A 13,738-nucleotide genomic window follows, 5' to 3' on the forward strand; every position below is an offset into this window, starting at 1 on the left:
TCAATATGCTGTAAGTTGCATTAAGGAGTGACAGAGTTGGATAGAAACAGAAAAGGAAATAGTATCATTAAAGATAGGAGCAGATGAGGATAGATTACAAGAAACACAAATAGTAAATGCATAGAGATGCTGGTTTACGCTTTAGGACAAGAGATTCGGAGGTGTGCCAGAAACATCGGCAGTCCTGACTTGAAATTCGCTTTGTCTGAGGGTGATAAAAGGAAAGACAATAAACAATTTCAAAAAGATTTTTGATAGTCACTTGAGAGAAATACACATTCAGCTATGAGGACAGAGCGAGAACTAAAGAAAATACTATTTCATATAGGACATAGACTCAATTAGCCATTTGGTGTATTTTACATTAATCACCATGACTTGATCTGTGCTTTTGATTATATAATTCAACAAAGGAGTGTAGGGCTGCAAAGTTCCAAGGTAAAAAAAAGGAGGTAGGTTAGGAGTACAAGTAAGTGAAAAAAGTCTTTATTCTTTAAAGTTTCAGTGATAATAACAACAATAGACAATAGACAATAGGTGCAGGAGTAGGCCATTCGGCTCTTCAAGCCAGCACCACCATTCACTGTGATCATGGCTGATCGCCCACAATCAGAACCCCGTTCCTGCCTTGACCATTTCCCTTGACTCTGCTATCTTTAAGAGCTCTATCTAACTCTCTCTTGAAAGCATCCAGAGAAATGGCCTCCACTGCCTTCCGAGGCAGAGAATTCCACAGATTCACAACTCTCTGGGTGAAAAAGATTTTCCTCATCTCCGTTCTAAATGGCTTATCCCTTATTCTTAAACTGTGCCCCTTGGTTCTGGACTCCCCCATCATTGGGAACATGTTTCATGCCTCTAGCGTGTCCAATCCCTTAATAATCTTATATGTTTCAACAAGATCTCCTCTCATCCTTCTAAATTCCAGTGTATACAAGCCCAGTCGCTCCATTCTCTCAACATTTGACAGTCCCGCCATCCCGGGAATTAAGCTTGTGAACATACGCTGCACTCCCACAATAGCAAGAATGTCTTTCCTCAAATTTGGAGACCAAAACTGCACACAATGTGGACTCACCTGGCCCTGTACAACTGCAGAAGGATGCAGAACACTGGCCAAGGATCAGATTTCAACTTCTGAATGTGCTCTTACTCTCCAATATCTAATTACAATTTTAAAATACTGTGCGTGTAACAGTAGAATCCCTTTACGATTTAAATTTGTTGTTTTATGGCTGCAGATACAATTCCACAATCTTTCAAAAGGCAGATAGAAACCTCTTTCAATGTGAATCATTAAACTGCTTTATTTTACAGATAAGAGCCATAGCTGAAAGTGACTTGCTTCCATCAGCTACATTTATTTAGTTACCAATACTCGGGGAATAAAATTAATAAATCACATATTAGGCTCCTTTTGTTGGCTTCCTTACTTTAAAGGTTGACTGTCTGCCATGTATATTTCCTATTTTTTTCTTTCCCTGATTTTACAAATAGAAGGCTAACAATCCCAAGAGCATATTTCTAGCAGACACCTGAACATACTCAGTTCACATAAATCAAACCATCCCCACCATAATGCATGACAACATATTTTTCTCTTGATTAATGTTCTTGGTCATTTTGGGGACCTTTCCAATTAAACCTCAACCCCAATCTGACCCAGAAATCTCTTTCTCTTCTCCCATCATCTCAAAGGGTTTTTAAATTTACACAATGATAATTTATTTTAAATAGTTTGTTCTGAAACTCTTTTCATGGAAAAGAAGTGTCAGGTCATGATTGGGCCACATCATTTGAGCCTAATATTTAAAAGTGACAATGACCTTGAGAAATGGTAAACAAAACTTTAGTTGTATTTCATCCAACCTTGGGTAATTGCTGTAATTTAATTGCTTAGATTGGTTACAATATTTGTTCGGAATCATTTGGGATATCTTCAGGAGGTACAAAATATAGGGGCAACTTGATAATTCAAACAGGAACTTGTCTTAAAAAAAATGTAACCTCCCTGCAGTAATCAAACAGGCAATGTCCCTTTAAAATTGCAGAGTGCTAGATTACCATGGGAAGCCACTTAAGAGATTTGGTTTGGATAATGACAAGACAATTACTTTCATTAACACTATTAGTGATATTGTATGTAAGGGCATTGAAGGCCATCGAGTGTAGTATGTTCTGATTCTGTATTTGTTGGCACAAGGAACTGCGGATGCTGGAACACACAAGGTGCTGGAGTAACTCAGTATGTCCTGCAGCAAGTCTGGAGGACTTGGTGATGGGACCAATTTCAGATTGGGACCCTTCCTCAGATTGAAAAAGAGTCCCAAACCAAATTGTTGTCATGAAGAAATGCTGCCTGACCTGCTGAGTTACTCCAGCGTTTTGCGATTTAAGTAAATATTTGTGTTAATCAGCCCTCACTGTACCCCCCATGGTGAGATCAGGGAAGGCATTAAGTGGCCATCTCTATATTAACACATTGTTAAAGACATTCATGCTATTGAGAGAGTGCAGCGTAGGTTAACCAGGTTAATTCCCAGACTGACATATGATGAAAGAATGGAACGACGGGCTTATATTCACTGGAATTTAGAAGGATGAGAGAGGATCTTATAGAAATATATAACATTTTTACGTGATTGTATGGGCTAGATGCAGGACTTTTTTCCCCAATGTTGGGAGAGTTCAGAACCATTTTGGGTGCCAGTGTGAACTGTGAGTAGGATGCTATGAGGATGCAGGGTGACTTGGACAAATTGGGTCCAAGATGCATGGCAGATGCAGTTTAATGTGGATAAATGTGAGGTTATCCACGTTGGTGGCAAAAACAGGAAGGCAGATTATTATCTAAATTTTGTCAAGTTGGGAAAAGGGGAAGTGCAACGGGATCTGGGGGGTCCTTGTTCATCAGTCACTGAAAGTAAGTATGCAGGTACAGCAGACAGTGAAGAAAGTGAATGGCATGTTGGCCTTCATAACAAGAGGCGTTGAGTATAGGAGCAAATAGGTCGTCCTGCAGTTGTACAGGGCCCTAGTGAGACCACACCTGGAGTATTGTGTGCAGTTTTACTCCAAACTTGAGGAAAGACTTTCTTGCTATTGAGGGAATGTAGCGTAGGTTCCCGGGATGGCAGAACTGTCATATGTTGATAGATTGAAGCGGTTGGGTTTGTATACTCTGGAATTTAGAAGGATTAGAGGGGATCTTATTGAAACATATAAGAATATTAAGGGTTTGGACATGCTAGAGGCAGGAAACATGTTCCCAATGTTGTGGGAGTTCAGAACCAGGGGCCATAGTTTAAGAATAAGTGTAAGCCATTTAGAACGGAGATGAGGAAAAACTTTTTCACACAGAGAGTTATGAGTGTGTGGAATTCTCTGCCTCATTGAGTGGTGGAGGCTGGTTTTCTGGATGCTTTCAAGAGAGAGTTAGTTAGAGCTCTTAGGGATAGCGGAGTTAAGGGATATGGAGAGGAGGCAGGAACGGGGTACTGATTGTGAATGATCAGCCATGATCACATTGAAGGGCCAAATGGCCTACTCCTGCACCTATTTTCGGTTTATACGTTTCCATACCCCTGCTACTTAATACGCAGTGGAAGGGATGTGTCTTTAACATTGTTTTTAATAATGTGTTATTTTGTCAATTAATATTCTGGCTTTTTGCATATTCTGGTAGCCTTCCCACATGCAAGAGAGGTTCTGGTGTTCTGTGCTTAAATCCACTTGAAGCAACCACTGGTATTTGAATATTCAAAGGGGTTCAGTCGAAGGGTTTCCTACCTCAGCAATGTAACACTATGGAGCACCTCTTGCACTATCATAGATTTGTTTTCTAATTGTGTATTTTTGTACTAACATCTTAATTTCTGCACAGTCCTTTTCTTTTCTTTTCACTGCTGTGTGGAATTGTGCATATAATTTATGTATAATTTATATTTTCGTACATTTATGTCTATGTGCCTGTGATTGCAGATCTTACTGCAAGCAAGATTTTCACTGTACCTATACCTCACCAGATTTGTGTATTTGGCAAACAAAACTGTAATTAATCGCTCATGGGCCTTTCCCACTTATGCGACATTTTAAGTGACTGCCGGCACCCGTCATAGGTCGTTGCAGGTCGCCGAAAATTTTCAACATGTTGTAAATCCAGCGGCGATCAGAAAGACGCTACGACTCTTCGGGCGACTGAGGAGACTACTCACGATCATACAGGCGACGCCCAGACGCCTGTTCTGGTCGCCACTGGATTTTCAACGAAAAAGTCGCGTAAGTGGGACAGGCCCATTATTCTTATCATTGTCGTTAATAGTATAAAACATACTGTTGAGTGTCAGGAGAAGAGAAATAGATTCATCAGAAGATCTGGTTGGGATGAATAAAGGTCTTTTACATCTACCAGCTTCAGTCTAGTGTGACCTATACACAGTTACAATGGTATCACTAATGTTTACATTCATGGTTATTCTTCTTTGCCCGTAAGTCTGCACTCTTGATTGCAAATGAGTATGCACTTAATTTCATCTATAGTTCCCTGAATTAGCAAACTGTCGAGAAGGCCAGAACTAGGGGTCACAGTTTAAGAATAAGAGGTAGGCTATTTAGGACTGAGACGAGGAAAAACTTTTTCACCCAGAGAGTTGTGAATCTGTGGAATTCTCTGCCACAGAAGGCAGCTCACGGTTCCATCGCTGACGGTCGATCCAGCTCGAGGTTTTTCAGGCGAGTGCCCTCGAGCTTGAAGGTCGAAGACAGTTGCTGAAAAGTCGCGTTAGTGGGACAGGCCCTTTATAAATTCAGAGACGCTTGGGTCAGTGTGAAATTGTTATGAAGAATTAAAGAGGCAAACAACATAATGCTCAGTTGTCCTTGTGGATTAAATACAAGGTACTCCATTCTGCAAAATGGTCACCCAAGCTGCATTTGGTTTCTCCAATGTAACAGAAACAATCTGTGAACATTGGTTGAGGTGGATGCAGGTTAGTTTGGATCTTTCATCCTTTGTGATGTGAATTGATGTGAATGTTCAAGAGTAACCCTGAACTGAATGTTTACACACCAGGATACAGAGGCAACAAATCTTAGAGGTTGCCACCGGCCCTGCAAACTGTAGTATCTTTAAAGATTCTGCCTGCAACTTCAATACCACTCAAACAAATAACTGCGTTATTGTTGTATTCTAAAGGAAACTCAGTGGAACTGAGCTTTCGACATTTTCTTTGAAAATAAAGCCAGATTATCTCAAAGCCCTCGAATACAAGTCCTCCGCAGCTTACAAATGCTCAACATCAACAGCTCCTAAATATGTTTGAACATTTGGGAGAGTAGCAGGATAGGTTTACCAGCTGCTGTAGTCGTCTTCAGCTGGGCAGGAACCCAGTTCATGGCTATATTTACATGTTGCGAACTAGTCAGGTTCTCAGGAACGGAATTCTGCTGAAACCTAGGGAGAATTGTATTAAATATCTAATTGCATGATTTAAATGTTATTGCAATTATGAACTGTGAACATCTTGTGATACTTCTGCAATTTCACCTTCAACTTCTACGTGCTTACTTATTCTGGAGTTTTGCTGTAGAAATTCACGGATCCATCCATTCTGGCCATTAGATCTTTACAGTTATACTTGGTAACATTTTTTCAGCTACTCTTTTTGGTATTTAAAATGTGCATTATTCAAAATAAGGACAATGAAATAAAGATTGTTACAATTATGTGTTTCATAACATGAAGATTAAAATTGTCCAGTGAATTGATACCTTATTCATGATTGTACTTGAAGAAGTTAAACGTTCACAAAGGCCGAGGGTTCATTACAATGTTTTTCTAACAGCTGTGTCTTTATGAATTAAACTTGTATGAGCAGTCAGGGCGAATGAATGTCCTAATTTCTAAAGCTCCATCAGCATCATTCAGTTGTCTGTTTTGATGGAGCATTTTTCTTAATCTCCAAGCATTATCTGTTTGGCAGCTTTTGCTCATATAATTGTGATAACCAAAAGGACATATTTATTTCTAATCCTTTATTAATGTAAAATATATTTTTGAGAAACACCAAAAAGGTCCAAATCATACTAGATAGGGAATAATACAACTAGATAGGGAATAATATAGTCTCATTAATTTTCCACAGCATGGATCAGCTTAAATTCAACCTTGCAGGTTGCCTTAAGCCCCTGTCCCACTGTACGAGGTAATTCACGAGTTCTCACGAGTTTTCCCCTGATTCGAACTCGTAGAATGTCCGTATAATGTCAGTAGGAGTTCGTGGATGTCTCGTAGCAGCGCGTAATGCTAACGGCAGGTACTCGGGAAACCCGGTAACACGTGAAGTTTTTTTCAACACTGTGAAAAATGTCCATGAGTAAAAAAAATACTCATGATGAAAAAAATGGTTACTTTTTATTCTTAGTTACTTCGTGGGCAGACCGTAGTAGACTCATAGATAATTCGCCGTCAACGAAGAGAAAAACATAAGAATTCCACCCAATGTGCTTTTAAAATTAGATGAAAAATGACACTGTTCACTCATTTAAAAATCACTTGCCTTTAGTCTGTCAGGCCTACAGATACTGAGGAGAAAGGGTTGTTTTCTGTCCAGTTGCCATGAGTACAATGGAACAGATGCCTTAGAGCCCTGACCCACGGTACGCGTTCATTCCAAGAGCTCTCCCAAGTTTAAAAAAAATCAAACTCGTGGTAAACACGGAGAATGAACGTAGCGGGTACGTCGGAGCTCGGGGACGTCTCTTAGCGCTAATGGCAGGTACTCAGGAAGACCTGCTAACGGCAGGTAAGCACAGGAAGACTCGTGAAGATTTTTCAACATGATGAAAAATGTCCACGAGAACCCCCGAGTACCAACGAGTGGCCATTACCGTAAATCTCCAAGTTCGAATCAGGGCAAACTCGAGAGAACTCTTGGAATGAACTCGTACCGTGGAACAGGGGTTTTAATCAGCTAATGTCAGCACCGATAAAAACTAGTCACCTGGGAGTCATGATTTGTATATATAGTGTGTGTGTGTGAGTCTATATATGAGTGTGTGAGTATATACAATACAATACAATACAATACGGTTTAATTCGTCACATTACACATAAAGTGCAAGTGAAATGAATATATATATATGAGTATGTGAAGAATATATATATATGAGTGTGTGCCTATGATTGTGTGTCTGTATATATATGTATTTGTGTGGATAATGTGTGTATGTATGTAAGTGTGTGTGTGTGTGTGTGTGTGTGTGTGTGTGTGTGTGTGTGTGTGTGTGTGTGTGTGTGTGTGTGTGTGTGTGTGTGTGTGTGTGTTAAAGTGACGGGGGTGTGGGGTTGGAGCTGTGGTGGAAGGGTTTGTGAGGTGAGAAGAAAAGCAAAGACCACAGATTGAAATGTTTCCAGAAAAAACCCCATCTCCGGTGGGTTTTTTGCGCTCAGGGCAGCGCACTGCGGTACGACGCTCCTGGGTTCTGGCCTTTTGCTCAGTCTTGTTTCGCCCGAGGCGGAATGGGAAATGGAAACAGCCAATAAAACTGGGTGATTCCACCACCAAGAGCTGTCTCCTTTGTTTGTCAAGAAGAAGAAATGGGGCATCTGATCCATGCCACCTCTTGATCCGAAGGGTGGCCCTGTCTGTCGTTGAGAGTTTGTGAAACAGAAAATACTTTTCCTCACACTCCAGATATATTCCCAGTGTAAATCACAGCAGTGCAAAGTTGACCTGTCACAGCCAGAATTTAAAGCAAGCACACACGGTACTTGTGTGGAAAGGTGTCATCTATCTCTCTCTCTCTCTCTCTCTCTCTCTCTCTCTCTCTCTCTCTCTCTCTCTCTCTCTCTCTCTCTCTCGACCTCTACCACTCTCCTTCTCTCCCTCTCCCTCTCCCTCTCCCTCTCCCTCTCCCTCTCCCTCTCCCTCTCCCTCTCCTCTCCCTCTCCCTCTCCCTCTCCCTCTCCCTCTCCCTCTCCCTCTCCCTCTCCCTCTCCCTCTCCCTCTCCCTCTCCCTCTCCCTCTCCCTCTCCCTCTCCCTCTCCCTCTCCCTCTCCCTCTCCCTCTCCCTCTCCCTCTCCCTCTCCCTCTCCCTCTCCCTCTCCCTCTCCCTCTCCCTCTCCCTCTCCCTCTCCCTCTCCCTCTCCCTCTCCCTCTCCCTCTCCCTCTCCCTCTCCCTCTCCCTCTCCCTCTCCCTCTCCCTCTCCCTCTCCCTCTCCCTCCCCCTCCCCCTCCCCCTCCCCCTCCCCCTCCCCCTCCCCCTCCCCCTCCCCTCCCCCTCCCCCTCCCCCGCCCCCTCCCCTCCCCCTCCCCCGCCCCCTCCCCCTCACCCTCCCCCGCCCCCGCACCCTCCCCCTCCCCCTCCCCCTCACCCTCCCCCTCCCCCTCCCCCTCCCCCTCCCCCTAAAACATTTAAAATCTAAAACATTTCTCCCCTAGTCCCCGGCGGTGTGTGGTTTACAAGTGTGAATGTAACCGGACTGGGAACGGCAGCGAGAAACACAAGCATGGAACGAATTGTTGATTTGGAAAGGCATGTTGCGCTCTTTCTCTCCCCGCTGCGATCATCTCTCTTGGGGTCCAAAGGGATGGAGGATATGGGGAGCAAAACGCTGCCTTTAAAGTGGAGGGGGAATCATGTGATCAATTTTCCAATTGTGGCTACTCGTAGTTGGTTCAAGAGTATCTCGGGAGAGGAACGTAGGAGACCGTAGAATGAGAAGTCAATGGAATACGTAGACATACTCGTAGGAGCTCGTAGGAGTTTGTGAACATACTCGTGGAAGGTCGTAGGAGTTCATAGAATACCACGAGTTTGATTTTTTTTTAAACTCGGGAGAGCTCTTGGGTAAACTCGCATCGTGGGGCAGGGCCTTTAACATTTAAGAGAAGTGTAACGATATGGAGGTTGGTGAGTAAATGAGAATGTAATCGAGATGGAATAAGCTAGCAGACAGGAGTGATTCTAATATTTCAATAGCTCAGTGAGAGTTAAATCCAAAGAGTTCAGTCTGGCCACTAGGTTGTTGGAGATAGAAGGGTGCGGGAAATTGAATTTTAGATTTAGGAGACATATTGTAATTTTATGCCCATTAAATGTAGAAGCAGAGCACTGCAGATGCTAGTTCAGACCAAGGATAGACACAAAGGGTTGGCATAATTCAACAGATCAGGCAGCATCTTTGGAGGGAAAAGACAGGTAACGTTTCTGGTCGGGGCCCTTCTTTAGACTGAAAGTGCAATTAAAAGCTATTAAAGTTCTGCCTTAAAGTCCACAGGAAATGCGTTAGATTTTTAGATGCAGGTATCCTAACTAATGCACAACTCTACAGCAAGATTAAGGCCAAGATTATGTCATTTATCTGAAATTCAAGTTCAAGTTCAAGTGAGTTTATTGTCATGTGTCCCTGTATAGGACAATGAAATTCTTGCTTTGCTTAAGCACACAGAAAATAGTAGGCATTTACTACAAAACAGATAAATGTGTCCATATACCATGATATAAATATATACACACATGAATAAATAAACTGATAAAGTGCAAATAGCAGAAAGTGGTTATTAATAATCAAAGTTTTGTCCGAACCAGGTTTCCTGAACCTGGTTGTTGCAGTCTTCAGGCTCCTGTACCTTCTACCTGAAGGTAGCAGGGAGATGAGTGTGTGGCCAGGATGGTGTGGGTCTTTGATGATACTGCCAGCCTTTTTGAGGCAGCGACTGCGATAAATCCCCACGATGGAAGGAAGGTCAGAGCCGATGATGGACTGGGCAGTGTTTACTACTTTTTGTAGTCTTTTCCTCTCCAGGGCGCTCAAATTGACGAACCAAGCCACGATGCAACCGGTCAGCATGCTCTCTACTGTGCACCTGTAGAAGTTAGAGAGAGTCTTCCTTGACAAACCGACTCTCCGTAATCTTCTCAGGAAGTAGAGGCGCTGATGAACTTTTTGATAATTGCGTTAGTGTTCTCGGACCAGGAAAGATCTTCATAGATGTGCACGCCCAGGAATTTGAAGTTCTTGACCCTTTCAACCATCGACCCGTTGATATAAATGGGGCTGTGGGTCCCCCTCCTACTCCTTCCAAAGTCCACAATCAGTTCCTTGGTTTTGCTGGTGTTGAGGGCCAGGTTATTGCGCTGGCACCATATGGACAGTTGCTCGATCTCTCTTCTGTACTCTGACTCATCCCCATCAGTGATACGTCCCACAACAGTGGTGTCGTCAGCGAACTTGATGATGGAGTTCGCACTGTGGTTGGCTACGCAGTCATGGGTATAGAGTGAGTACAGCAGGGGGCTGAGCACGCAGCCTTGAGGTGCTCCCGTGCTGATTGTTATCGAGGCTGACACATTTCCACCAATACGAACAGACTGTGGTCTATGGATGAGGAAGTCGAGGATCCAGTTGCAGAGCGATGCGCAGAGACTCAGTTCTGCGAATTTGGTAACCAGTTTGGAGGGGATGATTGTGTTGAATGCCGAGCTGTAATCGATGAATAACAGCCTGACATATGAGTTTTTGTTGTCCAAGTGGTCCAGTGAGGAGTGGAGGGCCAGCGAGATCGCATCCACCGTTGATCTGTTGTGGCGGTAAGCGAACTGCAGTGGGTCCAGGTTTTTTTCGAGGTAGGAGTTGATTTGCTCCATGATCAGCCTCTCAAAGCACTTCATCACCACCGGCGTTAGTGCCACTGGTCGATAGTCATTGAGGCACGTCACCTTACTCTTCTTGGGCACCGGTATAATTGATGCCCTTTTAAAGCAGGTGGGGACCTCAGACCTCAGAAGTGAGAGGTTGAAAATGCCCGTAAAAACTCCCGCCAGTTGGTCCGCACAGGTTTTTAGAACACAAAATTTAAATACCTCTGCTCATCGTATTGTCAACTGCCAGCAGTAGAATTAATTCTTGCAGTCCTAAAGGGCAAATGCCCTATTTACTATGCCATTATCAGATCTATTATAACCTTGCTGCCTGCATTGAGGGGCTGTGTCAGGACTCGAGGGTCTGAGTTACAAGTAGAGGTTGGATAAGCTAGGACTTTATACCTTGGAGCATAGGAGAATGAAGGGTGATCGTATTGGGGAGTATAAAATCTTGAGGGGAATAGATAGTGTGAAGCAGAGTCTTTTTCTCAGGGTTGCGGAATAAAAGAACTAGATGGCATGGGCTTAAGGTGAGAGGGGAAAGATTTATTAGAAATTTGAGGGGCAACTTTTTCGGACAAGAGGGTGGTACATATCTGGAATGAACTGCCATAACAACATTTAAAAGACATTTGGCTAGATACATGGATAGGAAAGTTTAGAGGGCTATGGGTCAAATGCAGGTAAATGGGACTACCCGAGATGGGCATCTTGGCATCATGGACAAACCAGGCCAAAGGGCCTGTTTCCAAGCTGTATGACTCCATGGCTAGTATTATTGTGTCAGGTTTTGTGATTCCTGGCAAGAGATGATTCATTTCTCCTGACATAAATTGACAATTGGCCCCATAGCAGAAGCAACCACGTCACGGGGCAGGAAACTGGAAGTATCCTGAGCTAATTCTGCTACCACCATCATCTATTGATACAAGTGATGGCTCCCACTGATTATCGTCGGAAGCTTGCGTCCTTTTCAGGACGGACGATGACAGCGAGGTCAACATTTGTAACAAGATGAACTCGAAAGAAGAAGAAGAATTGACCGCTTTATTATTCCATGCGTGGAAATGTTTATTTTAGCAGTTCTAAACTTTGAAATTCTCCAAAAGGACCAATTTTTTGGGCAAGAATATTTCCTAAAGTTTATGGTTAGTTTATGTTTACCATCCATTTCCCAACAGAGATTACTTTTGTTGTGATACATTTTGAGGAAGACACCACAGAAGAGGCTGGACTGACAAGGCTCTATTGCAAGAGGCCTTGACCTTTCTAGCAATATACAGTTAAGATGGCCTGAATATTATACATCAGCATCTGTCTGGATTTATGGTGTACCTTAAAAAAACCTCTCAGGAGCATTATTGTGTGTTGATTTTACAGACTTTAAGCTTGTCTCAAGGTCTCCATCAAGACTCATTCTTTGTGTGGGCAGTTTTCCTAAAGTGGCTCCAAAATAGGCTGCAAAATGGCAACTTTTCACTAAATTCAACATTTGTTTATGTATGGTAGTTACAGACAGCTTTAGCAAAATCAGTCAGTTTGATGTCCAGTCTTGCAGAATACAAGTGTTCAGAGTCGCATTTACTAAGGCAACCTTGCTCATTACAACTGACACAGGGACAAAATAATTCAGTGAGCGAGCCATTAACTTCCATTAGAGTACCAGCTTACTATGATCGCCTGGGCTCGGCATTGAATTCATCGAGCTGTGCACAAATTAGCAACTGTGTTTCCAACATCACTGCAGCGACTACATAGAGCAGGTACTTCATTGGTGGTAAACATTTTGGGATTGTGAAAAGCAGCAAGTCTTTAAAAAGAAATGGTTTCAGGATCTGGTAAGGGGGGATGAAAAATACGAAGTTGGTATTTCCCTTACTGCTCTGTCTTCATAAGAGAGCTTTTGTTTCTTGTTCTCTTTTTTCTTTTTTACGGCCTATTTCTTAACTTTTATCCCTAACTCTTTGCTTAATAGGTCTTTCTTTCTGATCACTTTTCACAATATCACGATTTTTTCTCTACTTTCTTTACTTTTCTCTCTTTCTCAAGCTTAAAAAATGAAGTGGTACAATAAATGTAATGTTATACTTGGCTTGTATTATCGTAATGTACTGTACTTCTAATAAATAATATTATAAAAAAATAAATAAATAAAAGGAAAAGCAGCAAGTCATTATTAGCAAGTCATTATCATGTTTCTTTGCATCACTGGTTGTCCTTCATTTCAATATTTACTTTCACTCTACCATTAGTCACTCATTGTTTACTCGAATACCATTAGTTAGTCGAAGGGCCGAATGGCCTACTCCTGCACCTATTGTCTATCGTCTATTGTAATGTTTGCAAGAAGCCTGCCAGTGCATATTGTTCAGGGCATTAAGCCATGAAAGGATAAATGAATCATTATGTCTCTCTATGCATTGAATTATAGCAATGCTATACAGTCCCACAGACAGCAATGTGATAATAACCACATAATTTATTTTTAGTGATAGCGGTTAGGGATAAATATTAGCCCAGATATCTTCCCTAACAAATATCATGTCTACCTTCTAAAACAGATGAGACCTCAAGTTAATATTTCATTTGAAATGCATCGGTCCACACAGCAGTGGAATATTAGCCTAGATTTTTTAACTCAAATCTCTGAAGTTGGGTTTGATTCAGAGGTGCGTGTGCTACCTACTGAGCCTTGACTGACAAATTAAAACTGTGCATGCCAGTGGTATGTTAAGGAGGACAGTTTCAGTTTTGAATAATTCCAGGAGGCTCCCTCCAGTGTAGCCCAAATGTTGTATTCCAAAGAGTGGTTACTTCTGCACCTTGCACAATTTGTTCCTCCAAAAGGCCTGGAAATTGAATATCCAGGCATGGAGAAACAATCAGCACCCGGATCCCTTGATGCTGAACCAGACAGGCAAGAGGCTGCAACAGGAAACTGATGAGAGAGCCATGAACAAACTCTCAGCTATGTATGATTATAAGAACAAAACTTTTTCAATAACCACAATGCGCACATAATTTACAAGTGCAGTCCCTTAGAACACTTCATCATTATTAAAATCTGACATTTCTGAAGGGCATGCAAGTC

The sequence above is a fragment of the Amblyraja radiata genome, chromosome 4 (genome assembly GCF_010909765.2).
Source record: "Amblyraja radiata isolate CabotCenter1 chromosome 4, sAmbRad1.1.pri, whole genome shotgun sequence".
In the NCBI taxonomy this organism is placed as follows: domain Eukaryota; kingdom Metazoa; phylum Chordata; class Chondrichthyes; order Rajiformes; family Rajidae; genus Amblyraja; species Amblyraja radiata.